We start from the raw sequence: 26,412 nt of genomic DNA, 5'->3' as shown, positions 1-26,412 counted from the left end.
TAAAAGATGCAAAAGCTTACAGCACCTGGTATTCCCAGGCGGTCTCCCATCCAAGTACTGACCAGGCCCGAGCCTGCTTAGCTTCCGAGATCGGACGAGATCGGGCGTATTCAGGCTAGTATGGCCGTAAGCCAGGGAGGCTGTCCCTGACGCTCTACTTAAAGGGAAGGCAATATCCGTTTCTGCCGCTCATACTTGCAGTTGAACTGTCTCTCTACTCTAAAGTCCGGGACACACCAGCGCGCCGCAGACAGTCCCTGCTAACACGAAACGTTGTGGCAACGTTGTGCGTTAGCTGGGGTGCCACACCAGACCGGAACTATATATTACAAAACGAACACATTGTCTTGATAATACAGCTGTAATTGAGTGCCTGACACGCCAGTCAAGCGCAATCTTGAGAAGGTGTGCATTTCAGTAAGGATTTCAATTGACATGCAGTATGAAACTGAAAGGAGGTTGCATCACTATGATGCATAACATTGCATGTATTGTATTTTCAAGTGTGTGCATTCATCCTGTTGTCATTTTGTTTTGAAAGCAGAAGAATCATTCTTGCTGAGGTTGCTGAGACAAATGTAAACCAGTAAAACATATGAAGAGAAACAAACCTTGAATATAAGTTCAGTTGTTTAAACATTTGACAAACTATGGTGAGGGGGTAAGAAAACACACAAATCCAGCAGCTCCTGTATTTCAATACACCAGAACCCAATATTATTGGCGAGTCGGGTAGTCCATCATCACAGTTCGAGGGCAGGCATCATTTCAGTAATTTCATCCCGTTGCATTCACATCCGTGCCTTGAATGAGATTGAATGTGATCTTTGCTCTCAAGTATGTTCCCAAGTTTTACACTTTCGTGCTTTGCATGAATGGGAATGGAACCGTGTGTGTTGAATGAGGCTCCTTGTGAGCACTGAACTTTGTCCGGTGGAGTTCCTTTTTGTGTTGCTGTAATTGTGTCATTTCTCGATGAGAAAGATTAGGCAACATTTAGTCACTTCTAGCCATGATGCTCAATTTATTTACGAATGTACCCTAGTTACTAGGGACCGTTTACGTTGGAGAACAAGATCTATTGTATGCCTGTGTATTTGGGGAAGTCAAATGTGAAATAATGATGAAATTGCGTGTATCCAAAGTTAAAACTCGTGATTTGTCGCCCTCTGGTGTGTAAAAGATGCAAAAGCTTACAGCACCTGGTATTCCCAGGCGGTCTCCCATCCAAGTACTGACCAGGCCCGAGCCTGCTTAGCTTCCGAGATCGGACGAGATCGGGCATATTCAGGCTAGTATGGCCGTAAGCCAGGGAGGGTGTCCCTGACGCTCTACTTAAAGGGAAGGCAATATCCGTTTCTGCCGCTCATACTTGCAGTTGAACTGTCTCTCTACTCTAAAGTCCGGGACACACCAGCGCGCCGCAGACAGTCCCTGCTAACACGAAACGTTGTGGCAACGTTGTGCGTTAGCTGGGGTGCCACACCAGACCGGAACTATATATTACAAAACGAACACATTGTCTTGATAATACAGCTGTAATTGAGTGCCTGACACGCCAGTCAAGCGCAATCTTGAGAAGGTGTGCATTTCAGTAAGGATTTCAATTGACATGCAGTATGAAACTGAAAGGAGGTTGCATCACTATGATGCATAACATTGCATGTATTGTATTTTCAAGTGTGTGCATTCATCCTGTTGTCATTTTGTTTTGAAAGCAGAAGAATCATTCTTGCTGAGGTTGCTGAGACAAATGTAAACCAGTAAAACATATGAAGAGAAACAAACCTTGAATATAAGTTCAGTTGTTTAAACATTTGACAAACTATGGTGAGGGGGTAAGAAAACACACAAATCCAGCAGCTCCTGTATTTCAATACACCAGAACCCAATATTATTGGCGAGTCGGGTAGTCCATCATCACAGTTCGAGGGCAGGCATCATTTCAGTAATTTCATCCCGTTGCATTCACATCCGTGCCTTGAATGAGATTGAATGTGATCTTTGCTCTCAAGTATGTTCCCAAGTTTTACACTTTCGTGCTTTGCATGAATGGGAATGGAACCGTGTGTGTTGAATGAGGCTCCTTGTGAGCACTGAACTTTGTCCGGTGGAGTTCCTTTTTGTGTTGCTGTAATTGTGTCATTTCTCGATGAGAAAGATTAGGCAACATTTAGTCACTTCTAGCCATGATGCTCAATTTATTTACGAATGTACCCTAGTTACTAGGGACCGTTTACGTTGGAGAACAAGATCTATTGTATGCCTGTGTATTTGGGGAAGTAAAATCTGAAATATTGATGAAATTGCGTGTATCCAAAGTTAAAACTCGTGATTTGTCGCCCTCTGGTGTGTAAAAGATGCAAAAGCTTACAGCACCTGGTATTCCAAGGCGGTCTCCCATCCAAGTACTGACCAGGCCCAAGCCTGCTTGACTTCCGAGATCGGACGAGATCGGGCGTATTCAGGCTAGTATGGCCGTAAGCCAGGGAGGCTGTCCCTGACGCTCTACTTAAAGGGAAGGCAATATCCGTTTCTGCCGCTCATACTTGCAGTTGAACTGTCTCTCTACTCTAAAGTCCGGGACACACCAGCGCGCCGCAGACAGTCCCTGCTAACACGCCACGTTGTGGCAACATTGTGGCAACGTTGTGCGTTAGCTGGGGTGCCACACCAGACCGGAACTATATATTACAAAACGAACACATTGTCTTGATAAAACAGCTGTAATTGAGTGCCTGACACGCCAGTCAAGCGCAATCTTGAGAAGGTGTGCATTTCAGTAAGGATTTCAATTGACATGCAGTATGAAACTGAAAGGAGGTTGCATCACTATGATGCATAACATTGCATGTATTGTATTTTCAAGTGTGTGCATTCATCCTGTTGTCATTTTGTTTTGAAAGCAGAAGAATCATTCAACAGGTTGCTGAGACAAATGTAAACCAGTAAAACATATGAAGAGAAACAAACCTTGAATATAAGTTCAGTTGTTTAAACATTTGACAAACTATGGTGAGGGGGTAAGAAAACACACAAATCCAGCAGCTCCTGTATTTCAATACACCAGAACCCAATATTATTGGCGAGTCGGGTAGTCCATCATCACAGTTCGAGGGCAGGCATCATTTCAGTAATTTCATCCCGTTGCATTCACATCCGTGCCTTGAATGAGATTGAATGTGATCTTTGCTCTCAAGTATTTTCCCAAGTTTTACACTTTCGTGCTTTGCATGAATGGGAATGGAACCGTGTGTGTTGAATGAGGCTCCTTGTGAGCACTGAACTTTGTCCGGTGGAGTTCCTTTTTGTGTTGCTGTAATTGTGTCATTTCTCGATGAGAAAGATTAGGCAACATTTAGTCACTTCTAGCCATGATGCTCAATTTATTTACGAATGTACACTAGTTACTAGGGACCGTTTACGTTGGAGAACAAGATCTATTGTATGCCTGTGTATTTGGGGAAGTCAAATCTGAAATAATGATGAAATTGCGTGTATCCAAAGTTAAAACTCGTGATTTGTCGCCCTTTGGTGTGTAAAAGATGCAAAAGCTTACAGCACCTGGTATTCCCAGGGGGTCTCCCATCCAAGTACTGACCAGGCCCGAGCCTGCTTAGCTTCCGAGATCGGACGAGATCGGGCGTATTCAGGCTAGTATGGCCGTAAGCCAGGGAGGCTGTCCCTGACGCGCTACTTAAAGGGAAGGCAATATCCGTTTCTGCCGTTCATACTTACAGTTGAACTGTCTCTCTACTCTAAAGCCCGGGACACACCAGCGCGCCGCAGACAGTCCCTGCTAACACGCCACGTTGTGGCAACATTGTGGCAACGTTGTGCGTTAGCTGGGGTGCCACACCAGACCGGAACTATATATTACAAAACGAACACATTGTCTTGATAAAACAGCTGTAATTGAGTGCCTGACACGCCAGTCAAGCGCAATCTTGAGAAGGTGTGCATTTCAGTAAGGATTTCAATTGACATGCAGTATGAAACTGAAAGGAGGTTGCATCACTATGATGCATAACATTGCATGTATTGTATTTTCAAGTGTGTGCATTCATCCTGTTGTCATTTTGTTTTGAAAGCAGAAGAATCATTCAACAGGTTGCTGAGACAAATGTAAACCAGTAAAACATATGAAGAGAAACAAACCTTGAATATAAGTTCAGTTGTTTAAACATTTGACAAACTATGGTGAGGGGGTAAGAAAACACACAAATCCAGCAGCTCCTGTATTTCAATACACCAGAACCCAATATTATTGGCGAGTCGGGTAGTCCATCATCACAGTTCGAGGGCAGGCATCATTTCAGTAATTTCATCCCGTTGCATTCACATCCGTGCCTTGAATGAGATTGAATGTGATCTTTGCTCTCAAGTATGTTCCCAAGTTTTACACTTTCGTGCTTTGCATGAATGGGAATGGAACCGTGTGTGTTGAATGAGGCTCCTTGTGAGCACTGAACTTTGTCCGGTGGAGTTCCTTTTTGTGTTGCTGTAATTGTGTCATTTCTCGATGAGAAAGATTAGGCAACATTTAGTCACTTCTAGCCATGATGCTCAATTTATTTACAAATGTACACTAGTTACTAGGGACCGTTTACGTTGGAGAACAAGATCTATTGTATGCCTGTGTATTTGGGGAAGTCAAATCTGAAATAATGATGAAATTGCGTGTATCCAAAGTTAAAACTTGTGATTTGTCGCCCTTTGGTGTGTAAAAGATGCAAAAGCTTACAGCACCTGGTATTCCCAGGCGGTCTCCCATCCAAGTACTGACCAGGCCCGAGCCTGCTTAGCTTCCGAGATCGGACGAGATCGGGCGTATTCAGGCTAGTATGGCCGTAAGCCAGGGAGGCTGTCCCTGACGCTCTACTTAAAGGGAAGGCAATATCCGTTTCTGCCGTTCATACTTACAGTTGAACTGTCTCTCTACTCTAAAGTCCGGGACACACCAGCGCGCCGCAGACAGTCCCTGCTAACACGCCACGTTGTGGCAACATTGTGGCAACGTTGTGCGTTAGCTGGGGTGCCACACCAGACCGGAACTATATTTTACAAAACGAACACATTCTCTTGATAAAACAGCTGTAATTGAGTGCCTGACACGCCAGTCAAGCGCAATCTTGAGAAGGTGTGCATTTCAGTAAGGATTTCAATTGACATGCAGTATGAAACTGAAAGGAGGTTGCATCACTATGATGCATAACATTGCATGTATTGTATTTTCAAGTGTGTGCATTCATCCTGTTGTCATTTTGTTTTGAAAGCAGAAGAATCATTCAACAGGTTGCTGAGACAAATGTAAACCAGTAAAACATATGAAGAGAAACAAACCTTGAATATAAGTTCAGTTGTTTAAACATTTGACAAACTATGGTGAGGGGGTAAGAAAACACACAAATCCAGCAGCTCCTGTATTTCAATACACCAGAACCCAATATTATTGGCGAGTCGGGTAGTCCATCATCACAGTTCGAGGGCAGGCATCATTTCAGTAATTTCATCCCGTTGCATTCACATCCGTGCCTTGAATGAGATTGAATGTGATCTTTGCTCTCAAGTATGTTCCCAAGTTTTACACTTTCGTGCTTTGCATGAATGGGAATGGAACCGTGTGTGTTGAATGAGGCTCCTTGTGAGCACTGAACTTTGTCCGGTGGAGTTCCTTTTTGTGTTGCTGTAATTGTGTCATTTCTCGATGAGAAAGATTAGGCAACATTTAGTCACTTCTAGCCATGATGCTCAATTTATTTACGAATGTACACTAGTTACTAGGGACCGTTTACGTTGGAGAACAAGATCTATTCTATGCCTGTGTATTTGGGGAAGTAAAATCTGAAATAATGATGAAATTGCGTGTATCCAAAGTTAAAACTCGTGATTTGTCGCCCTCTGGTGTGTAAAAGATGCAAAAGCTTACAGCACCTGGTATTCCCAGGCGGTCTCCCATCCAAGTACTGACCAGGCCCGAGCCTGCTTAGCTTCCGAGATCGGGCGTATTCAGGCTAGTATGGCCGTAAGCCAGGGAGGCTGTCCCTGACGCTCTACTTAAAGGGAAGGCAATATCCGTTTCTGCCGCTCATACTTACAGTTGAACTGTCTCTCTACTCTAAAGCCCGGGACACACCAGCGCGCCGCAGACAGTCCCTGCTAACACGCCACGTTGTGGCAACATTGTGGCAACGTTGTGCGTTAGCTGGGGTGCCACACCAGACCGGAACTATATATTACAAAACGAACACATTCTCTTGATAAAACAGCTGTAATTGAGTGCCTGACACGCCAGTCAAGCGCAATCTTGAGAAGGTGTGCATTTCAGTAAGGATTTCTATTGACATGCAGTATGAAACTGAAAGGAGGTTGCATCACTATGATGCATAACATTGCATGTATTGTATTTTCAAGTGTGTGCATTCATCCTGTTGTCATTTTGTTTTGAAAGCAGAAGAATCATTCAACAGGTTGCTGAGACAAATGTAAACCAGTAAAACATATGAAGAGAAACAAACCTTGAATATAAGTTCAGTTGTTTAAACATTTGACAAACTATGGTGAGGGGGTAAGAAAACACACAAATCCAGCAGCTCCTGTATTTCAATACACCAGAACCCAATATTATTGGCGAGTCGGGTAGTCCATCATCACAGTTCGAGGGCAGGCATCATTTCAGTAATTTCATCCCGTTGCATTCACATCCGTGCCTTGAATGAGATTGAATGTGATCTTTGCTCTCAAGTATGTTCCCAAGTTTTACACTTTCGTGCTTTGCATGAATGGGAATGGAACCGTGTGTGTTGAATGAGGCTCCTTGTGAGCACTGAACTTTGTCCGGTGGAGTTCCTTTTTGTGTTGCTGTAATTGTGTCATTTCTCGATGAGAAAGATTAGGCAACATTTAGTCACTTCTAGCCATGATGCTCAATTTATTTACGAATGTACCCTAGTTACTAGGGACCGTTTACGTTGGAGAACAAGATCTATTGTATGCCTGTGTATTTGGGGAAGTCAAATCTGAAATAATGATGAAATTGCGTGTATCCAAAGTTAAAACTCGTGATTTGTCGCCCTCTGGTGTGTAAAAGATGCAAAAGCTTACAGCACCTGGTATTCCCAGGCGGTCTCCCATCCAAGTACTGACCAGGCCCGAGCCTGCTTAGCTTCCGAGATCGGACGAGATCGGGCGTATTCAGGCTAGTATGGCCGTAAGCCAGGGAGGCTGTCCCTGACGCTCTACTTAAAGGGAAGGCAATATCCGTTTCTGCCGCTCATACTTGCAGTTGAACTCTCTCTCTACTCTAAAGTCCGGGACACACCAGCGCGCCGCAGACAGTCCCTGCTAACACGAAACGTTGTGGCAACGTTGTGCGTTAGCTGGGGTGCCACACCAGACCGGAACTATATATTACAAAACGAACATATTGTCTTGATAATACAGCTGTAATTGAGTGCCTGACACGCCAGTCAAGCGCAATCTTGAGAAGGTGTGCATTTCAGTAAGGATTTCAATTGACATGCAGTATGAAACTGAAAGGAGGTTGCATCACTATGATGCATAACATTGCATGTATTGTATTTTCAAGTGTGTGCATTCATCCTGTTGTCATTTTGTTTTGAAAGCAGAAGAATCATTCAACAGGTTGCTGAGACAAATGTAAACCAGTAAAACATATGAAGAGAAACAAACCTTGAATATAAGTTCAGTTGTTTAAACATTTGACAAACTATGGTGAGGGGGTAAGAAAACACACAAATCCAGCAGCTCCTGTATTTCAATACACCAGAACCCAATATTATTGGCGAGTCGGGTAGTCCATCATCACAGTTCGAGGGCAGGCATCATTTCAGTAATTTCATCCCGTTGCATTCACATCCGTGCCTTGAATGAGATTGAATGTGATCTTTGCTCTCAAGTATGTTCCCAAGTTTTACACTTTCGTGCTTTGCATGAATGGGAATGGAACCGTGTGTGTTGAATGAGGCTCCTTGTGAGCACTGATCTTTGTCCGGTGGAGTTCCTTTTTGTGTTGCTGTAATTGTGTCATTTCTCGATGAGAAAGATTAGGCAACATTTAGTCACTTCTAGCCATGATGCTCAATTTATTTACGAATGTACCCTAGTTACTAGGGACCGTTTACGTTGGAGAACAAGATCTATTGTATGCCTGTGTATTTGGGGAAGTCAAATCTGAAATAATGATGAAATTGCGTGTATCCAAAGTTAAAACTCGTGATTTGTCGCGCTCTGGTGTGTAAAAGATGCAAAAGCTAACAGCACCTGGTATTCCCAGGCGGTCTCCCATCCAAGTACTGACCAGGCCCGAGCCTGCTTAGCTTCCGAGATCGGACGAGATCGGGCGTATTCAGGCTAGTATGGCCGTAAGCCAGGGAGGCTGTCCCTGACGCTCTACTTAAAGGGAAGGCAATATCCGTTTCTGCCGTTCATACTTACAGTTGAACTGTCTCTCTACTCTAAAGCCCGGGACACACCAGCGCGCCGCAGACAGTCCCTGCTAACACGAAACGTTGTGGCAACGTTGTGCGTTAGCTGGGGTGCCACACCAGACCGGAACTATATTTTACAAAACGAGCACATTTGTCTTGATAAAACAGCTGTAATTGAGTGCCTGACACGCCAGTCAAGCGCAATCTTGAGAAGGTGTGCATTTCAGTAAGGATTTCAATTGACATGCAGTATGAAACTGAAAGGAGGTTGCATCACTATGATGCATAACATTGCATGTATTGTATTTTCAAGTGTGTGCATTCATCCTGTTGTCATTTTGTTTTGAAAGCAGAAGAATCATTCAACAGGTTGCTGAGACAAATGTAAACCAGTAAAACATATGAAGAGAAACAAACCTTGAATATAAGTTCAGTTGTTTAAACATTTGACAAACTATGGTGAGGGGGTAAGAAAACACACAAATCCAGCAGCTCCTGTATTTCAATACACCAGAACCCAATATTATTGGCGAGTCGGGTAGTCCATCATCACAGTTCGAGGGCAGGCATCATTTCAGTAATTTCATCCCGTTGCATTCACATCCGTGCCTTGAATGAGATTGAATGTGATCTTTGCTCTCAAGTATGTTCCCAAGTTTTACACTTTCGTGCTTTGCATGAATGGGAATGGAACCGTGTGTGTTGAATGAGGCTCCTTGTGAGCACTGATCTTTGTCCGGTGGAGTTCCTTTTTGTGTTGCTGTAATTGTGTCATTTCTCGATGAGAAAGATTAGGCAACATTTAGTCACTTCTAGCCATGATGCTCAATTTATTTACGAATGTACCCTATTTACTAGGGACCGTTTACGTTGGAGAACAAGATCTATTGTATGCCTGTGTATTTGGGGAAGTCAAATCTGAAATAATGATGAAATTGCGTGTATCCAAAGTTAAAACTCGTGATTTGTCGCGCTCTGGTGTGTAAAAGATGCAAAAGCTTACAGCACCTGGTATTCCCAGGCGGTCTCCCATCCAAGTACTGACCAGGCCCGAGCCTGCTTAGCTTCCGAGATCGGACGAGATCGGGCGTATTCAGGCTAGTATGGCCGTAAGCCAGGGAGGCTGTCCCTGACGCTCTACTTAAAGGGAAGGCAATATCCGTTTCTGCCGTTCATACTTACAGTTGAACTGTCTCTCTACTCTAAAGCCCGGGACACACCAGCGCGCCGCAGACAGTCCCTGCTAACACGCCACGTTGTGGCAACATTGTGGCAACGTTGTGCGTTAGCTGGGGTGCCACACCAGACCGGAACTATATATTACAAAACGAACACATTGTCTTGATAATACAGCTGTAATTGAGTGCCTGACACGCCAGTCAAGCTCAATCTTGAGAAGGTGTGCATTTCAATAAGGATTTCAATTGGCATACAGTATGAAACTGAAAGGAGGTTGCATCACTATGATGCATAACATTGCATGTATTGTATTTTCAAGTGTGTGCATTCATCCTGTTGTCATTTTGTTTTGAAAGCAGAAGAATCATTCAACAGGTTGCTGAGACAAATGTAAACCAGTAAAACATATGAAGAGAAACAAACCTTGAATATAAGTTCAGTTGTTTAAACATTTGACAAACTATGGTGAGGGGGTAAGAAAACACACAAATCCAGCAGCTCCTGTATTTCAATACACCAAAACACAATATTATTGGCGAGTCGGGTAGTCCATCATCACAGTTCGAGGGCAGGCATCATTTCAGTAATTTCATCCCGTTGCATTCACATCCGTGCCTTGAATGAGATTGAATGTGATCTTTGCTCTCAAGTATGTTCCCAAGTTTTACACTTTCGTGCTTTGCATGAATGGGAATGGAACCGTGTGTGTTGAATGAGGCTCCTTGTGAGCACTGAACTTTGTCCGGTGGAGTTCCTTTTTGTGTTGCTGTAATTGTGTCATTTCTCGATGAGAAAGATTAGGCAACATTTAGTAACTTCTAGCCATGATGCTCAATTTATTTACGAATGTACCCTAGTTACTAGGGACCGTTTACGTTGGAGAACAAGATCTATTGTATGCCTGTGTATTTGGGGAAGTCAAATCTGAAATAATGATGAAATTGCGTGTATCCAAAGTTAAAACTCGTGATTTGTCGCCCTCTGGTGTGTAAAAGATGCAAAAGCTTACAGCACCTGGTATTCCCAGGCGGTCTCCCATGCAAGTACTGACCAGGCCCGAGCCTGCTTAGCTTCCGAGATCGGACGAGATCGGGCGTATTCAGGCTAGTATGGCCGTAAGCCAGGAATGCTGTCCCTGACGCTCTACTTAAAGGGAAGGCAATATCCGTTTCTGCCGTTCATACTTACAGTTGAACTGTCTCTCTACTCTAAAGCCCGGGACACACCAGCGCGCCGCAGACAGTCCCTGCTAAGACGCCACGTTGTGGCAACATTGTGGCAACGTTGTGCGTTAGCTGGGGTGCCACACCAGACCGGAACTATATTTTACAAAACGAACACATTGTCTTGATAATACAGCTGTAATTGAGTGCCTGACATGCCAGTCAAGCGCAATCTTGAGAAGGTGTGCATTTCAGTAAGGATTTCAATTGACATGCAGTATGAAACTGAAAGGAGGTTGCATCACTATGATGCATAACATTGCATGTATTGTATTTTCAAGTGTTTGCATTCATCCTGTTGTCATTTTGTTTTGAAAGCAGAAGAATCATTCAACAGGTTGCTGAGACAAATGTAAACCAGTAAAACATATGAAGAGAAACAAACCTTGAATATAAGTTCAGTTGTTTAAACATTTGACAAACTATGGTGAGGGGGTAAGAAAACACACAAATCCAGCAGCTCCTGTATTTCAATACACCAGAACCCAATATTATTGGCGAGTCGGGTAGTCCATCATCACAGTTCGAGGGCAGGCATCTTTTCAGTAATTTCATCCCGTTGCATTCACATCCGTGCCTTGAATGAGATTGAATGTGATCTTTGCTCTCAAGTATGTTCCCAAGTTTTACACTTTCGTGCTTTGCATGAATGGGAATGGAACCGTGTGTGTTGAATGAGGCTCCTTGTGAGCACTGATCTTTGTCCGGTGGAGTTCCTTTTTGTGTTGCTGTAATTGTGTCATTTCTCGATGAGAAAGATTAGGCAACATTTAGTCACTTCTAGCCATGATGCTCAATTTATTTACGAATGTACCCTAGTTACTAGGGACCGTTTACGTTGGAGAACAAGATCTATTGTATGCCTGTGTATTTGGGGAAGTCAAATCTGAAATAATGATGAAATTGCGTGTATCCAAAGTTAAAACTCGTGATTTGTCGCGCTCTGGTGTGTAAAAGATGCAAAAGCTTACAGCACCTGGTATTCCCCAGGCGGTCTCCCATCCAAGTACTGACCAGGCCCGAGCCTGCTTAGCTTCCGAGATCGGACGAGATCGGGCGTATTCAGGCTAGTATGGCCGTAAGCCAGGGAGGCTGTCCCTGACGCTCTACTTAAAGGGATGGCAATATCCGTTTCTGCCGTTCATACTTACAGTTGAACTGTCTCTCTACTCTAAAGCCCGGGACACACCAGCGCGCCGCAGACAGTCCCTGCTAATATGCCACGTTGTGGCAACGTTGTGCGTTAGCTGGGGTGCCACACCAGACCGGAACTATATTTTACAAAACGAACACATTGTCTTGATAAAACAGCTGTAATTGAGTGCCTGACACGCCAGTCAAGCGCAATCTTGAGAAGGTGTGCATTTCAGTAAGGATTTCAATTGACATGCAGTATGAAACTGAAAGGAGGTTGCATCACTATGATGCATAACATTGCATGTATTGTATTTTCAAGTGTGTGCATTCATCCTGTTGTCATTTTGTTTTGAAAGTAGAAGAATCATTTTTGCTGAGGTTGCTGAGACAAATGTAAACCAGTAAAACATATGAAGAGAAACAAACCTTGAATATAAGTTCAGTTGTTTAAACATTTGACAAACTATGGTGAGGGGGTAAGAAAACACACAAATCCAGCAGCTCCTGTATTTCAATACACCAGAACCCAATATTATTGGCGAGTCGGGTAGTCCATCATCACAGTTCGAGGGCAGGCATCATTTCAGTAATTTCATCCCGTTGCATTCACATCCGTGCCTTGAATGAGATTGAATGTGATCTTTGCTCTCAAGTATGTTCCCAAGTTTTACACTTTCGTGCTTTGCATGAATGGGAATGGAACCGTGTGTGTTGAATGAGGCTCCTTGTGAGCACTGAACTTTGTCCGGTGGAGTTCCTTTTTGTGTTGCTGTAATTGTGTCATTTCTCGATGAGAAAGATTATGCAACATTTAGTCACTTCTAGCCATGATGCTCAATTTATTTATGAATGTACCCTAGTTACTAGGGACCGTTTACGTTGGAGAACAAGATCTATTGTATGCCTGTGTATTTGGGGAAGTCAAATCTGAAATAATGATGAAATTGCGTGTATCCAAAGTTAAAACTCGTGATTTGTCGCCCTCTGGTGTGTAAAAGATGCAAAAGCTTACAGCACCTGGTATTCCCAGGCGGTCTCCCATCCAAGTACTGACCAGGCCCGAGCCTGCTTAGCTTCCGAGATCGGACGAGATCGGGCGTATTCAGGCTAGTATGGCCGTAAGCCAGGGAGGCTGTCACTGACGCTCTACTTAAAGGGAAGGCAATATCCGTTTCTGCCGTTCATACTTACAGTTGAACTGTCTCTCTACTCTAAAGCCCGGGACACACCAGCGCGCCGCAGACAGTCCCTGATAACACGCCACGTTGTGGCAACATTGTGGCAACGTTGTGCGTTAGCTGGGGTGCCACACCAGACCGGAACTATATATTACAAAACGAACACATTCTCTTGATAAAACAGCTGTAATTGAGTGCCTGACACGCCAGTCAAGCGCAATCTTGAGAAGGTGTGCATTTCAGTAAGGATTTCAATTGACATGCAGTATGAAACTGAAAGGAGGTTGCATCACTATGATGCATAACATTGCATGTATTGTATTTTCAAGTGTGTGCATTCATCCTGTTGTCATTTTGTTTTGAAAGCAGAAGAATCATTCAACAGGTTGCTGAGACAAATGTAAACCAGTAAAACATATGAAGAGAAACAAACCTTGAATATAAGTTCAGTTGTTTAAACATTTGACAAACTATGGTGAGGGGGTAAGAAAACACACAAATCCAGCAGCTCCTGTATTTCAATACACCAGAACCCAATATTATTGGCGAGTCGGGTAGTCCATCATCACAGTTCGAGGGCAGGCATCATTTCAGTAATTTCATCCCGTTGCATTCACATCCGTGCCTTGAATGAGATTGAATGTGATCTTTGCTCTCAAGTATGTTCCCAAGTTTTACACTTTCGTGCTTTGCATGAATGGGAATGGAACCGTGTGTGTTGAATGAGGCTCCTTGTGAGCACTGAACTTTGTCCGGTGGAGTTCCTTTTTGTGTTGCTGTAATTGTGTCATTTCTCGATGAGAAAGATTAGGCAACATTTAGTCACTTCTAGCCATGATGCTCAATTTATTTATGAATGTACCCTAGTTACTAGGGACCGTTTACGTTGGAGAACAAGATCTATTGTATGCCTGTGTATTTGGGGAAGTCAAATCTGAAATAATGATGAAATTGCGTGTATCCAAAGTTAAAACTCGTGATTTGTCGCCCTCTGGTGTGTAAAAGATGCAAAAGCTTACAGCACCTGGTATTCCCAGGCGGTCTCCCATCCAAGTACTGACCAGGCCCGAGCCTGCTTAGCTTCCGAGATCGGACGAGATCGGGCGTATTCAGGCTAGTATGGCCGTAAGCCAGGGAGGCTGTCCCTGACGCTCTACTTAAAGGGAAGGCAATATCCGTTTCTGCCGTTCATACTTACAGTTGAACTGTCTCTCTACTCTAAAGCCCGGGACACACCAGCGCGCCGCAGACAGTCCCTGATAACACGCCACGTTGTGGCAACATTGTGGCAACGTTGTGCGTTAGCTGGGGTGCCACACCAGACCGGAACTATATATTACAAAACGAACACATTCTCTTGATAAAACAGCTGTAATTGAGTGCCTGACACGCCAGTCAAGCGCAATCTTGAGAAGGTGTGCATTTCAGTAAGGATTTCAATTGACATGCAGTATGAAACTGAAAGGAGGTTGCATCACTATGATGCATAACATTGCATGTATTGTATTTTCAAGTGTGTGCATTCATCCTGTTGTCATTTTGTTTTGAAAGCAGAAGAATCATTCAACAGGTTGCTGAGACAAATGTAAACCAGTAAAACATATGAAGAGAAACAAACCTTGAATATAAGTTCAGTTGTTTAAACATTTGACAAACTATGGTGAGGGGGTAAGAAAACACACAAATCCAGCAGCTCCTGTATTTCAATACACCAGAACCCAATATTATTGGCGAGTCGGGTAGTCCATCATCACAGTTCGAGGGCAGGCATCATTTCAGTAATTTCATCCCGTTGCATTCACATCCGTGCCTTGAATGAGATTGAATGTGATCTTTGCTCTCAAGTATGTTCCCAAGTTTTACACTTTCGTGCTTTGCATGAATGGGAATGGAACCGTGTGTGTTGAATGAGGCTCCTTGTGAGCACTGAACTCTGTCCGGTGGAGTTCCTTTTTGTGTTGCTGTAATTGTGTCATTTCTCGATGAGAAAGATTAGGCAACATTTAGTCACTTCTAGCCATGATGCTCAATTTATTTACGAATGTACCCTAGTTACTAGGGACCGTTTACGTTGGAGAACAAGATCTATTGTATGCCTGTGTATTTGGGGAAGTCAAATCTGAAATAATGATGAAATTGCGTGTATCCAAAGTTAAAACTCGTGATTTGTCGCCCTCTGGTGTGTAAAAGATGCAAAAGCTTACAGCACCTGGTTTTCCCAGGTGGTCTCCCATCCAAGTACTGACCAGGCCCGAGCCTGCTTAGCTTCCGAGATCGGACGAGATCGGGCGTATTCAGGCTAGTATGGCCGTAAGCCAGGGAGGCTGTCCCTGACGCTCTACTTAAAGGGAAGGCAATATCCGTTTCTGCCGCTCATACTTGCAGTTGAACTGTCTCTCTACTCTAAAGTCCGGGACACACCAGCGCGCCGCAGACAGTCCCTGCTAACACGAAACGTTGTGGCAACGTTGTGCGTTAGCTGGGGTGCCACACCAGACCGGAACTATATATTACAAAACGAACACATTGTCTTGATAAAACAGCTGTAATTGAGTGCCTGACACGCCAGTCAAGCGCAATCTTGAGAAGGTGTGCATTTCAGTAAGGATTTCAATTGACATGCAGTATGAAACTGAAAGGAGGTTGCATCACTATGATGCATAACATTGCATGTATTGTATTTTCAAGTGTGTGCATTCATCCTGTTGTCATTTTGTTTTGAAAGCAGAAGAATCATTCAACAGGTTGCTGAGACAAATGTAAACCAGTAAAACATATGAAGAGAAACAAACCTTGAATATAAGTTCAGTTGTTTAAACATTTGACAAACTATGGTGAGGGGGTAAGAAAACACACAAATCCAGCAGCTCCTGTATTTCAATACACCAGAACCCAATATTATTGGCGAGTCGGGTAGTCCATCATCACAGTTCGAGGGCAGGCATCATTTCAGTAATTTCATCCCGTTGCATTCACATCCGTGCCTTGAATGAGATTGAATGTGATCTTTGCTCTCAAGTATGTTCCCAAGTTTTACACTTTCGTGCTTTGCATGAATGGGAATGGAACCGTGTGTGTTGAATGAGGCTCCTTGTGAGCACTGAACTTTGTCCGGTGGAGTTCCTTTTTGTGTTGCTGTAATTGTGTCATTTCTCGATGAGAAAGATTAGGCAACATTTAGTCACTTCTAGCCATGATGCTCAATTTATTTACGAATGTACCCTAGTTACTAGGGACCGTTTACGTTGGAGAACAAGATCTATTGTATGCCTGTGTATTTGGGGAAGTCAAATCTGAAATAATGATGAAATTGCGTGTATCCAAAGTTAAAACTCGTGATTTGTCGCCCTCTGGTGTGTAAAAGATGCAAAAGCTTACAGCACCTGGTATTCCCAGGCGGTCTCCCATGCAAGTACTGACCAGGAACGAGCCTGCTTAGCTTCCGAGATCGGACGAGATCGGGCGTATTCAGGCTAGTAGGGCCGTAAGCCAGGAAGGCTGTCCCTGACGCTCTACTTAAAGGGAAGGCAATATCCGTTTCTGCCGTTCATACTTACAGTTGAACTGTCTCTCTTCTCTAAAGCCTGGGACACACCAGCGCGCCGCAGACAGTCCCTGCTAACACGCCACGTTGTGGCAACATTGTGGCAACGTTGTGCGTTAGCTGGGGTGCCACACCAGACCGGAACTATATATTACAAAACGAACACATTGTCTTGATAAAACAGCTGTAATTGAGTGCCTGACACGCCAGTCAAGCGCAATCTTGAGAAGGTGTGCATTTCAGTAAGGATTTCAATTGACATGCAGTATGAAACTGAAAGGAGGTTGCATCACTATGATGCATAACATTGCATGTATTGTATTTTCAAGTGTGTGCATTCATCCTGTTGTCATTTTGTTTTGAAAGCAGAAGAATCATTCAACAGGTTGCTGAGACAAATGTAAACCAGTAAAACATATGAAGAGAATCAAACCTTGAATATAAGTTCAGTTGTTTAAACATTTGACAAACTATGGTGAGGGGGTAAGAAAACACACAAATCCAGCAGCTCCTGTATTTCAATACACCAGAACCCAATATTATTGGCGAGTCGGGTAGTCCATCATCACAGTTCGAGGGCAGGCATCATTTCAGTAATTTCATCCCGTTGCATTCACATCCGTGCCTTGAATGAGATTGAATGTGATCTTTGCTCTCAAGTATGTTCCCAAGTTTTACACTTTCGTGCTTTGCATGAATGGGAATGGAACCGTGTGTGTTGAATGAGGCTCCTTGTGAGCACTGAACTTTGTCCGGTGGAGTTCCTTTTTGTGTTGCTGTAATTGTGTCATTTCTCGATGAGAAAGATTAGGCAACATTTAGTCACTTCTAGCCATGATGCTCAATTTATTTACGAATGTACCCTAGTTACTAGGGACCGTTTACGTTGGAGAACAAGATCTATTGTATGCCTGTGTATTTGGGGAAGTCAAATCTGAAATAATGATGAAATTGCGTGTATCCAAAGTTAAAACTCGTGATTTGTCGCCCTCTGGTGTGTAAAAGATGCAAAAGCTTACAGCACCTGGTATTCCCAGGCCGTCTACCATCCAAGTACTGACCAGGCCCGAGCCTGCTTAGCTTCCGAGATCGGACGAGATCGGGCGTATTCAGGCTAGTATGGCCGTAAGCCAGGGAGGCTGTCCCTGACGCTCTACTTAAAGGGAAGGCAATATCCGTTTCTGCCGCTGATACTTGCAAATGAACTGTCTCTCTACTCTAAAGTCCGGGACACACCAGCGCGCCGCAGACAGTCCCTGCTAACACGAAACGTTGTGGCAACGTTGTGGCAACGTTGTGCGTTAGCTGGGGTGCCACACCAGACCGGAACTATATTTTACAAAACGAACACATTGTCTTGATAAAACAGCTGTAATTGAGTGCCTGACACGCCAGTCAAGCGCAATCTTGAGAAGGTGTGCATTTCAGTAAGGATTTCAATTGACATGCAGTATGAAACTGAAAGGAGGTTGCATCACTATGATGCATAACATTGCATGTATTATATTTTCAAGTGTGTGCATTCATCCTGTTGTCATTTTGTTTTGAAAGCAGAAGAATCATTCAACAGGTTGCTGAGACAAATGTAAACCAGTAAAACATATGAAGAGAAACAAACCTTGAATATAAGTTCAGTTGTTTAAACATTTGACAAACTATGGTGAGGGGGTAAGAAAACACACAAATCCAGCAGCTCCTGTATTTCAATACACCAGAACCCAATATTATTGGCGAGTCGGGTAGTCCATCATCACAGTTCGAGGGCAGGCATCATTTCAGTAATTTCATCCCGTTGCATTCACATCCGTGCCTTGAATGAGATTGAATGTGATCTTTGCTCTCAAGTATGTTCCCAAGTTTTACACTTTCGTGCTTTGCATGAATGGGATTGGAACCGTGCGTGTTGAATGAGGCTCCTTGTGAACACTGAACATTGCCCGGTGGAGTTCCTTTTTGTGTTGCTGTAATTGTGTCATTTCTCGATGAGAAAGATTAGGCAACATTTAGTCACTTCTAGCCATGATGCTCAATTTATTTACGAATGTACCCTAGTTACTAGGGACCGTTTACGTTGGAGAACAAGATCTATTGTATGCCTGTGAATTTGGGGAAGTCAAATCTGAAATAATGATGAAATTGCGTGTATCCAAAGTTAAAACTCGTGATTTGTCGCCCTCTGGTGTGTAAAAGATGCAAAAGCTTACAGCACCTGGTATTCCCAGGCGGTCTCCCATCCAAGTACTAACCAGGCCCGAACCTGCTTAGCTTCCGAGATCGGACGAGATCGGGCGTATTCAGACTAGTATGGCCGTAAGCCAGGGAGGCTGTCCCTGACCCTCTACTTAAAGGGAAGGCAATATCCGTTTCTGCCACTCATACTTGCAGTTGAACTGTCTCTCTACTCTAAAGTCCGGGACACACCAGCACGCTGCAGACAGTCCCTGCTAACACGAAACGTTGTGGCAACGTTGTGCGTTAGCTGGGGTGCCACACCAGACCGGAACTATATTTTACAAAACGAACACATTGTCTTGATAATACAGCTGTAATTGAGTGCCTGACACGCCAGTCAAGCGCAATCTTGAGAAGGTGTGCATTTCAGTAAGGATTTCAATTGACATGCAGTATGAAACTGAAAGGAGGTTGCATCACTATGATGCATAACATTGCATGTATTGTATTTTCAAGTGTGTGCATTCATCCTGTTGTCATTTTGTTTTGAAAGCAGAAGAATCATTCAACAGGTTGCTGAGACAAATGTAAACCAGTAAAACATATGAAGAGAAACAAACCTTGAATATAAGTTCAGTTGTTTAAACATTTGACAAACTATGGTGAGGGGGTAAGAAAACACACAAATCCAGCAGCTCCTGTATTTCAATACACCAGAACCCAATATTATTGGCGAGTCGGGTAGTCCATCTTCACAGTTCGAGGGCAGGCATCATTTCAGTAATTTCATCCCGTTGCATTCACATCCGTGCCTTGAATGAGATTGAATGTGATCTTTGCTCTCAAGTATGTTCCCAAGTTTTACACTTTCGTGCTTTGCATGAATGGGAATGGAACCGTGTGTGTTGAATGAGGCTCCTTGTGAGCACTGAACTTTGTCCGGTGGAGTTCCTTTTTGTGTTGCTGTAATTGTGTCATTTCTCGATGAGAAAGATTAGGCAACATTTAGTCACTTCTAGCCATGATGCTCAATTTATTTACGAATGTACCCTAGTTACTAGGGACCGTTTACGTTGGAGAACAAGATCTATTGTATGCCTGTGTATTTGGGGAAGTCAAATCTGAAATAATGATGAAATTGCGTGTATCCAAAGTTAAAACTCGTGATTTGTCGCCCTCTGGTGTGTAAAAGATGCAAAAGCTTACAGCACCTGGTATTCCCAGGCGGTCTCCCATCCAAGTACTGACCAGGCCCGAGCCTGCTTAGCTTCCGAGATCGGACGAGATCGGGCGTATTCAGGCTAGTATGGCCGTAAGCCAGAGAGGCTGTCCCTGACGCTCTACTTAAAGGGAAGGCAATATCCGTTTCTGCCGCTCATACTTACAGTTGAACTGTCTCTCTACTCTAAAGTCCGGGACACACCAGCGCGCCGCAGACAGTCCCTGCTAACACGAAACGTTGTGGCAACGTTGTGCGTTAGCTGGGGTGCCACACCAGACCGGAACTATATTTTACAAAACGAACACATTGTCTTGATAAAACAGCTGTAATTGAGTGCCTGACACGCCAGTCAAGCGCAATCTTGAGAAGGTGTGCATTTCAGTAAGGATTTCAATTGACATGCAGTATGAAACTGAAAGGAGGTTGCATCACTATGATGCATAACATTGCATGTATTGTATTTTCAAGTGTGTGCATTCATCCTGTTGTCATTTTGTTTTGAAAGCAGAAGAATCATTCAACAGGTTGCTGAGACAAATGTAAACCAGTAAAACATATGAAGAGAAACAAACCTTGAATATAAGTTCAGTTGTTTAAACATTTGACAAACTATGGTGAGGGGGTAAGAAAACACACAAATCCAGCAGCTCCTGTATTTCAATACACCAGAACCCAATATTATTGGCGAGTCGGGTAGTCCATCATCCGGGTTCGAGGGCAGGCATCATTTCAGTAATTTCATCCCGTTGCATTCACATCCGTGCCTTGAATGAGATTGAATGTGATCTTTGCTCTCAAGTATGTTCCCAAGTTTTACACTTTCGTGCTTTGCATGAATGGGAATGGAACCGTGTGTGTTGAATGAGGCTCCTTGTGAGCACTGAACTTTGTCCGGTGGAGTTCCTTTTTGTGTTGCTGTAATTGTGTCATTTCTCGATGAGAAAGATTAGGCAACATTTAGTCACTTCTAGCCATGATGCTCAATTTATTTACGAATGTACCCTAGTTACTACGGACCGTTTACGTTGGAGAACAAGATCTATTGGATGCCTGTGTATTTGGGGAAGTCAAATCTGAAATAATGATGAAATTGCGTGTATCCAAAGTTAAAACTCGTGATTTGTCGCCCTCTGGTGTGTAAAAGATGCAAAAGCTTACAGCACCTGGTATTCCCAGGCGGTCTCCCATCCAAGTACTGACCAGGCCCGAGCCTGCTTAGCTTCCGAGATCAGACGAGATCGGGCGTATTCAGGCTAGTATGGCCGTAAGCCAGGGAGGCTGTCCCTGACGCTCTACTTAAAGGGAAGGCAATATCCGTTTCTGCCGTTCATACTTACAGTTGAACTGTCTCTCTACTCTAAAGCCCGGGACACACCAGCGCGCCGCAGACAGTCCCTGCTTACATGCCACATTGTGGCAACGTTGTGCGTTAGCTGGGGTGCCACACCAGACCGGAACTATTTTTTACAAAACGAACACATTGTCTTGATAAAACAGCTGTAATTGAGTGCCTGACACGCCAGTCAAGCTCAATCTTGAGAAGGTGTGCATTTCAGTAAGGATTTCAATTGACATGCAGTATGAAACTGAAAGGAGGTTGCATCACTATGATGCATAACATTGCATGTATTGTATTTTCAAGTGTGTGCATTCATCCTGTTGTCATTTTGTTTTGAAAGCAGAAGAATCATTCAACAGGTTGCTGAGACAAATGTAAACCAGTAAAACATATGAAGAGAAACAAACCTTGAATATAAGTTCAGTTGTTTAAACATTTGACAAACTATGGTGAGGGGGTAAGAAAACACACAAATCCAGCAGCTCCTGTATTTCAATACACCAGAACCCAATATTATTGGCGAGTCGGGTAGTCCATCATCACAGTTCGAGGGCAGGCATCATTTCAGTAATTTCATCCCGTTGCATTCACATCCGTGCCTTGAATGAGATTGAATGTGATCTTTGCTCTCAAGTATGTTCCCAAGTTTTACACTTTCGTGCTTTGCATGAATGGGAATGGAACCGTGTGTGTTGAATGAGGCTCCTTGTGAGCACTGAACTTTGTCCGGTGGAGTTCCTTTTTGTGTTGCTGTAATTGTGTCATTTCTCGATGAGAAAGATTAGGCAACATTTAGTCACTTCTAGCCATGATGCTCAATTTATTTACGAATGTACCCTAGTTACTAGGGACCGTTTACGTTGGAGAACAAGATCTATTGTATGCCTGTGTATTTGGGGAAGTCAAATCTGAAATAATGATGAAATTGCGCGTATCCAAAGTTAAAAATCGTGATTTGTCGCCCTCTGGTGTGTAAAAGATGCAAAAGCTTACAGCACCTGGTACTCCCAGGCGCTCTCCCATCCAAGTACTGACCAGGCCCGAGCCTGCTTAGCTTCCGAGATCGGACGAGATCGGGCGTATTCAGGCTAGTATGGCCGTAAGCCAGGTAGGATGTCCCTGACGCTCTACTTAAAGGGAAGGCAATATCCGTTTCTGCCGCTCATACTTGCAGTTGAACTGTCTCTCTACTCTAAAGCCCGGGACACACCAGCGCGCCGCAGCCAGTCCCTGCTAACACGCCACGTTGTGGCAACATTGTGGCAACGTTGTGCGTTAGCTGGGGTGCCACACCAGACCGGAACTATATATTACAAAACGAACACATTGTCTTGATAAAACAGCTGTAATTGAGTGCCTGACACGCCAGTCAAGCGCAATCTTGAGAAGGTGTGCATTTCAGTAAGGATTTCAATTGACATGCAGTATGAAACTGAAAGGAGGTTGCATCACTATGATGCATAACATTGCATGTATTGTATTTTCAAGTGTGTGCATTCATCCTGTTGTCATTTTGTTTTGAAAGCAGAAGAATCATTCAACAGGTTGCTGAGACAAATGTAAACCAGTAAAACATATGAAGAGAATCAAACCTTGAATATAAGTTCAGTTGTTTAAACATTTGACAAACTATGGTGAGGGGGTAAGAAAACACACAAATCCAGCAGCTCCTGTATTTCAATACACCAGAACCCAATATTATTGGCGAGTCGGGTAGTCCATCATCACAGTTCGAGGGCAGGCATCATTTCAGTAATTTCATCCCGTTGCATTCACATCCGTGCCTTGAATGAGATTGAATGTGATCTTTGCTCTCAAGTATGTTCCCAAGTTTTACACTTTCGTGCTTTGCATGAATGGGAATGGAACCGTGTGTGTTGAATGAGGCTCCTTGTGAGCACTGAACTTTGTCCGGTGGAGTTCCTTTTTGTGTTGCTGTAATTGTGTCATTTCTCGATGAGAAAGATTAGGCAACATTTAGTCACTTCTAGCCATGATGCTCAATTTATTTACGAATGTACCCTAGTTACTAGGGACCGTTTACGTTGGAGAACAAGATCTATTGTATGCCTGTGTATTTGGGGAAGTCAAATCTGAAATAATGATGAAATTGCGTGTATCCAAAGTTAAAACTCGTGATTTGTCGCCCTCTGGTGTGTAAAAGATGCAAAAGCTTACAGCACCTGGTATTCCCAGGCGGTCTCCCATCCAAGTACTGACCAGGCCCGAGCCTGCTTAGCTTCCAAGATCGGACGAGATCGGGCGTATTCAGGCTAGTATGGCCGTAAGCCAGGGAGGCTGTCCCTGACGCTCTACTTAAAGGGAAGGCAATATCCGTTTCTGCCGCTCATACTTGCAGTTGAACTGTCTCTCTACTCTAAAGTCCGGGACACACCAGCGCGCCGCAGACAGTCCCTGCTAACACGAAACGTTGTGGCAACGTTGTGCGTTAGCTGGGGTGCCACACCAGACCGGAACTATATTTTACAAAACGAACACATTGTCTTGATAATACAGCTGTAATTGAGTGCCTGACACGCCAGTCAAGCGCAATCTTGAGAAGGTGTGCATTTCAGTAAGGATTTCAATTGACATGCAGTATGAAACTGAAAGGAGGTTGCATCACTATGATGCATAACATTGCATGTATTGTATTTTCAAGTGTGTGCATTCATCCTGTTGTCATTTTGTTTTGAAAGCAGAAGAATCATTCAACAGGTTGCTGAGACAAATTTAAACCAGTAAAACATATGAAGAGAAACAAACCTTGAATATAAGTTCAGTTGTTTAAACATTTGACAAACTATGGTGAGGGGGTAAGAAAACACACAAATCCAGCAGCTCCTGTATTTCAATACACCAGAACCCAATATTATTGGCAAGTCGGGTAGTCCATCATCACAGTTCGAGGGCAGGCATCATTTCAGTAATTTCATCCCGTTGCATTCACATCCGTGCCTTGAATGAGATTGAATGTGATCTTTGCTCTCAAGTATGTTCCCAAGTTTTACACTTTCGTGCTTTGCATGAATGGGAATGGAACCGTGTGTGTTGAATGAGGCTCCTTGTGAGCACTGAACTTTGTCCGGTGGAGTTCCTTTTTGTGTTGCTGTAATTGTGTCATTTCTCGATGAGAAAGATTAGGCAACATTTAGTCACTTCTAGCCATGATGCTCAATTTATTTACGAATGTACCCTAGTTACTAGGGACCGTTTACGTTGGAGAACAAGATCTATTGTATGCCTGTGTATTTGGGGAAGTCAAATCTGAAATAATGATGAAATTGCGTGTATCCAAAGTTAAAACTCGTGATTTGTCGCCCTCTGGTGTGTAAAAGATGCAAAAGCTTACAGCACCTGGTAATCCCAGGCGGTCTCCCATCCAAGTACTGACCAGGCCCGAGCCTGCTTAGCTTCCGAGATCGGGCGTATTCAGGCTAGTATGGCCGTAAGCCAGGGAGGCTGTCCCTGACGCTCTACTTAAAGGGAAGGCAATATCCGTTTCTGCCGCTGATACTTGCAAATGAACTGTCTCTCTACTCTAAAGTCCGGGACACACCAGCGCGCCGCAGACAGTCCCTGCTAACACGAAACGTTGTGGCAACGTTGTGCGTTAGCTGGGGTGCCACACCAGACCGGAACTATATTTTACAAAACGAACACATTGTCTTGATAAAACAGCTGTAATTGAGTGCCTGACACGCCAGTCAAGTGCAATCTTGAGAAGGTGTGCATTTCAGTAAGGATTTCAATTGACATGCAGTATGAAACTGAAAGGAGGTTGCATCACTATGATGCATAACATTGCATGTATTATATTTTCAAGTGTGTGCATTCATCCTGTTGTCATTTTGTTTTGAAAGCAGAAGAATCATTCAACAGGTTGCTGAGACAAATGTAAACCAGTAAAACATATGAAGAGAAACAAACCTTGAATATAAGTTCAGTTGTTTAAACATTTGACAAACTATGGTGAGGGGGTAAGAAAACACACAAATCCAGCAGCTCCTGTATTTCAATACACCAGAACCCAATATTATTGGCGAGTCGGGTAGTCCATCATCACAGTTCGAGGGCAGGCATCATTTCAGTAATTTCATCCCGTTGCATTCACATCCGTGCCTTGAATGAGATTGAATGTGATCTTTGCTCTCAAGTATGTTCCCAAGTTTTACACTTTCGTGCTTTGCATGAATGGGAATGGAACCGTGTGTGTTGAATGAGGCTCCTTGTGAACACTGAACATTTCCCGGTGGAGTTCCTTTTTGTGTTGCTGTAATTGTGTCATTTCTCGATGAGAAAGATTAGGCAACATTTAGTCACTTCTAGCCATGATGCTCAATTTATTTACGAATGTACCCTAGTTACTAGGGACCGTTTACGTTGGAGAACAAGATCTATTGTATGCCTGTGAATTTGGGGAAGTCAAATCTGAAATAATGATGAAATTGCGTGTATCCAAAGTTAAAACTCGTGATTTGTCGCCCTCTGGTGTGTAAAAGATGCAAAAGCTTACAGCACCTGGTATTCCCAGGCGGTCTCCCATCCAAGTACTAACCAGGCCCGAACCTGCTTAGCTTCCGAGATCGGACGAGATCGGGCGTATTCAGACTAGTATGGCCGTAAGCCAGGGAGGCTGTCCCTGACCCTCTACTTAAAGGGAAGGCAATATCCGTTTCTGCCACTCATACTTGCAGTTGAACTGTCTCTCTACTCTAAAGTCCGGGACACACCAGCACGCTGCAGACAGTCCCTGCTAACACGAAACGTTGTGGCAACGTTGTGCGTTAGCTGGGGTGCCACACCAGACCGGAACTATATTTTACAAAACGAACACATTGTCTTGATAATACAGCTGTAATTGAGTGCCTGACACGGCAGTCAAGCGCAATCTTGAGAAGGTGTGCATTTCAGTAAGGATTTCAATTGACATGCAGTATGAAACTGAAAGGAGGTTGCATCACTATG

The 26,412-nt window shown here is 43.6% G+C and overlaps 21 non-coding genes and 2 pseudogenes across 21 annotated transcripts; all 23 read right to left on the bottom strand.

Annotated features, from left to right (window-relative positions):
• Nucleotides 1-13: 13 nt before the first annotated feature.
• Nucleotides 14-132, bottom strand: LOC136740309 (5S ribosomal RNA). The gene has a single exon (XR_010813147.1). It is a non-coding gene; the product is annotated as a 5S ribosomal RNA (ribosomal RNA).
• A 1,058-nt stretch (nt 133-1,190) lies between these two features.
• Nucleotides 1,191-1,309, bottom strand: LOC136740400 (5S ribosomal RNA). The gene has a single exon (XR_010813236.1). It is a non-coding gene; the product is annotated as a 5S ribosomal RNA (ribosomal RNA).
• Nucleotides 1,310-2,367: 1,058 nt separating this feature from the next.
• LOC136740468 (5S ribosomal RNA) lies at nt 2,368-2,486 on the bottom strand. The gene has a single exon (XR_010813302.1). It is a non-coding gene; the product is annotated as a 5S ribosomal RNA (ribosomal RNA).
• A 1,066-nt stretch (nt 2,487-3,552) lies between these two features.
• LOC136740350 (5S ribosomal RNA) lies at nt 3,553-3,671 on the bottom strand. The gene has a single exon (XR_010813186.1). It is a non-coding gene; the product is annotated as a 5S ribosomal RNA (ribosomal RNA).
• Nucleotides 3,672-4,737: 1,066 nt separating this feature from the next.
• Nucleotides 4,738-4,856, bottom strand: LOC136740308 (5S ribosomal RNA). The gene has a single exon (XR_010813146.1). It is a non-coding gene; the product is annotated as a 5S ribosomal RNA (ribosomal RNA).
• A 1,066-nt stretch (nt 4,857-5,922) lies between these two features.
• On the bottom strand, nt 5,923-6,031 carry LOC136740729 (uncharacterized; annotated as a pseudogene).
• Nucleotides 6,032-7,097: 1,066 nt separating this feature from the next.
• On the bottom strand, nt 7,098-7,216 carry LOC136740307 (5S ribosomal RNA). The gene has a single exon (XR_010813145.1). It is a non-coding gene; the product is annotated as a 5S ribosomal RNA (ribosomal RNA).
• Nucleotides 7,217-8,271: 1,055 nt separating this feature from the next.
• Nucleotides 8,272-8,390, bottom strand: LOC136740469 (5S ribosomal RNA). The gene has a single exon (XR_010813303.1). It is a non-coding gene; the product is annotated as a 5S ribosomal RNA (ribosomal RNA).
• A 1,056-nt stretch (nt 8,391-9,446) lies between these two features.
• LOC136740306 (5S ribosomal RNA) lies at nt 9,447-9,565 on the bottom strand. Its single transcript, XR_010813144.1, has one exon. It is a non-coding gene; the product is annotated as a 5S ribosomal RNA (ribosomal RNA).
• A 1,066-nt stretch (nt 9,566-10,631) lies between these two features.
• LOC136740448 (5S ribosomal RNA) lies at nt 10,632-10,750 on the bottom strand. The gene has a single exon (XR_010813283.1). It is a non-coding gene; the product is annotated as a 5S ribosomal RNA (ribosomal RNA).
• Nucleotides 10,751-11,816: 1,066 nt separating this feature from the next.
• Nucleotides 11,817-11,936, bottom strand: LOC136740590 (5S ribosomal RNA). Its single transcript, XR_010813417.1, has one exon. It is a non-coding gene; the product is annotated as a 5S ribosomal RNA (ribosomal RNA).
• A 1,058-nt stretch (nt 11,937-12,994) lies between these two features.
• On the bottom strand, nt 12,995-13,113 carry LOC136740305 (5S ribosomal RNA). The gene has a single exon (XR_010813143.1). It is a non-coding gene; the product is annotated as a 5S ribosomal RNA (ribosomal RNA).
• Nucleotides 13,114-14,179: 1,066 nt separating this feature from the next.
• LOC136740304 (5S ribosomal RNA) lies at nt 14,180-14,298 on the bottom strand. Its single transcript, XR_010813142.1, has one exon. It is a non-coding gene; the product is annotated as a 5S ribosomal RNA (ribosomal RNA).
• Nucleotides 14,299-15,364: 1,066 nt separating this feature from the next.
• LOC136740354 (5S ribosomal RNA) lies at nt 15,365-15,483 on the bottom strand. Its single transcript, XR_010813191.1, has one exon. It is a non-coding gene; the product is annotated as a 5S ribosomal RNA (ribosomal RNA).
• Nucleotides 15,484-16,538: 1,055 nt separating this feature from the next.
• Nucleotides 16,539-16,657, bottom strand: LOC136740713 (5S ribosomal RNA). Its single transcript, XR_010813530.1, has one exon. It is a non-coding gene; the product is annotated as a 5S ribosomal RNA (ribosomal RNA).
• Nucleotides 16,658-17,723: 1,066 nt separating this feature from the next.
• On the bottom strand, nt 17,724-17,842 carry LOC136740656 (5S ribosomal RNA). The gene has a single exon (XR_010813479.1). It is a non-coding gene; the product is annotated as a 5S ribosomal RNA (ribosomal RNA).
• A 1,066-nt stretch (nt 17,843-18,908) lies between these two features.
• Nucleotides 18,909-19,027, bottom strand: LOC136740459 (5S ribosomal RNA). Its single transcript, XR_010813293.1, has one exon. It is a non-coding gene; the product is annotated as a 5S ribosomal RNA (ribosomal RNA).
• Nucleotides 19,028-20,082: 1,055 nt separating this feature from the next.
• LOC136740303 (5S ribosomal RNA) lies at nt 20,083-20,201 on the bottom strand. Its single transcript, XR_010813141.1, has one exon. It is a non-coding gene; the product is annotated as a 5S ribosomal RNA (ribosomal RNA).
• A 1,055-nt stretch (nt 20,202-21,256) lies between these two features.
• Nucleotides 21,257-21,375, bottom strand: LOC136740368 (5S ribosomal RNA). The gene has a single exon (XR_010813204.1). It is a non-coding gene; the product is annotated as a 5S ribosomal RNA (ribosomal RNA).
• A 1,055-nt stretch (nt 21,376-22,430) lies between these two features.
• On the bottom strand, nt 22,431-22,549 carry LOC136740631 (5S ribosomal RNA). The gene has a single exon (XR_010813456.1). It is a non-coding gene; the product is annotated as a 5S ribosomal RNA (ribosomal RNA).
• A 1,066-nt stretch (nt 22,550-23,615) lies between these two features.
• LOC136740500 (5S ribosomal RNA) lies at nt 23,616-23,734 on the bottom strand. Its single transcript, XR_010813331.1, has one exon. It is a non-coding gene; the product is annotated as a 5S ribosomal RNA (ribosomal RNA).
• A 1,055-nt stretch (nt 23,735-24,789) lies between these two features.
• LOC136740760 (uncharacterized) lies at nt 24,790-24,898 on the bottom strand (annotated as a pseudogene).
• A 1,055-nt stretch (nt 24,899-25,953) lies between these two features.
• LOC136740458 (5S ribosomal RNA) lies at nt 25,954-26,072 on the bottom strand. Its single transcript, XR_010813292.1, has one exon. It is a non-coding gene; the product is annotated as a 5S ribosomal RNA (ribosomal RNA).
• Between the last annotated feature and the right edge of the window lie 340 nt (nt 26,073-26,412).

Source organism: Amia ocellicauda, unplaced genomic scaffold (assembly GCF_036373705.1).
Source record: "Amia ocellicauda isolate fAmiCal2 unplaced genomic scaffold, fAmiCal2.hap1 HAP1_SCAFFOLD_64, whole genome shotgun sequence".
Lineage (NCBI taxonomy): Eukaryota > Metazoa > Chordata > Actinopteri > Amiiformes > Amiidae > Amia > Amia ocellicauda.
Note: the sequence above shows the minus strand (reverse complement) of the source record. Positions and strands in the feature narration are given on the sequence as shown.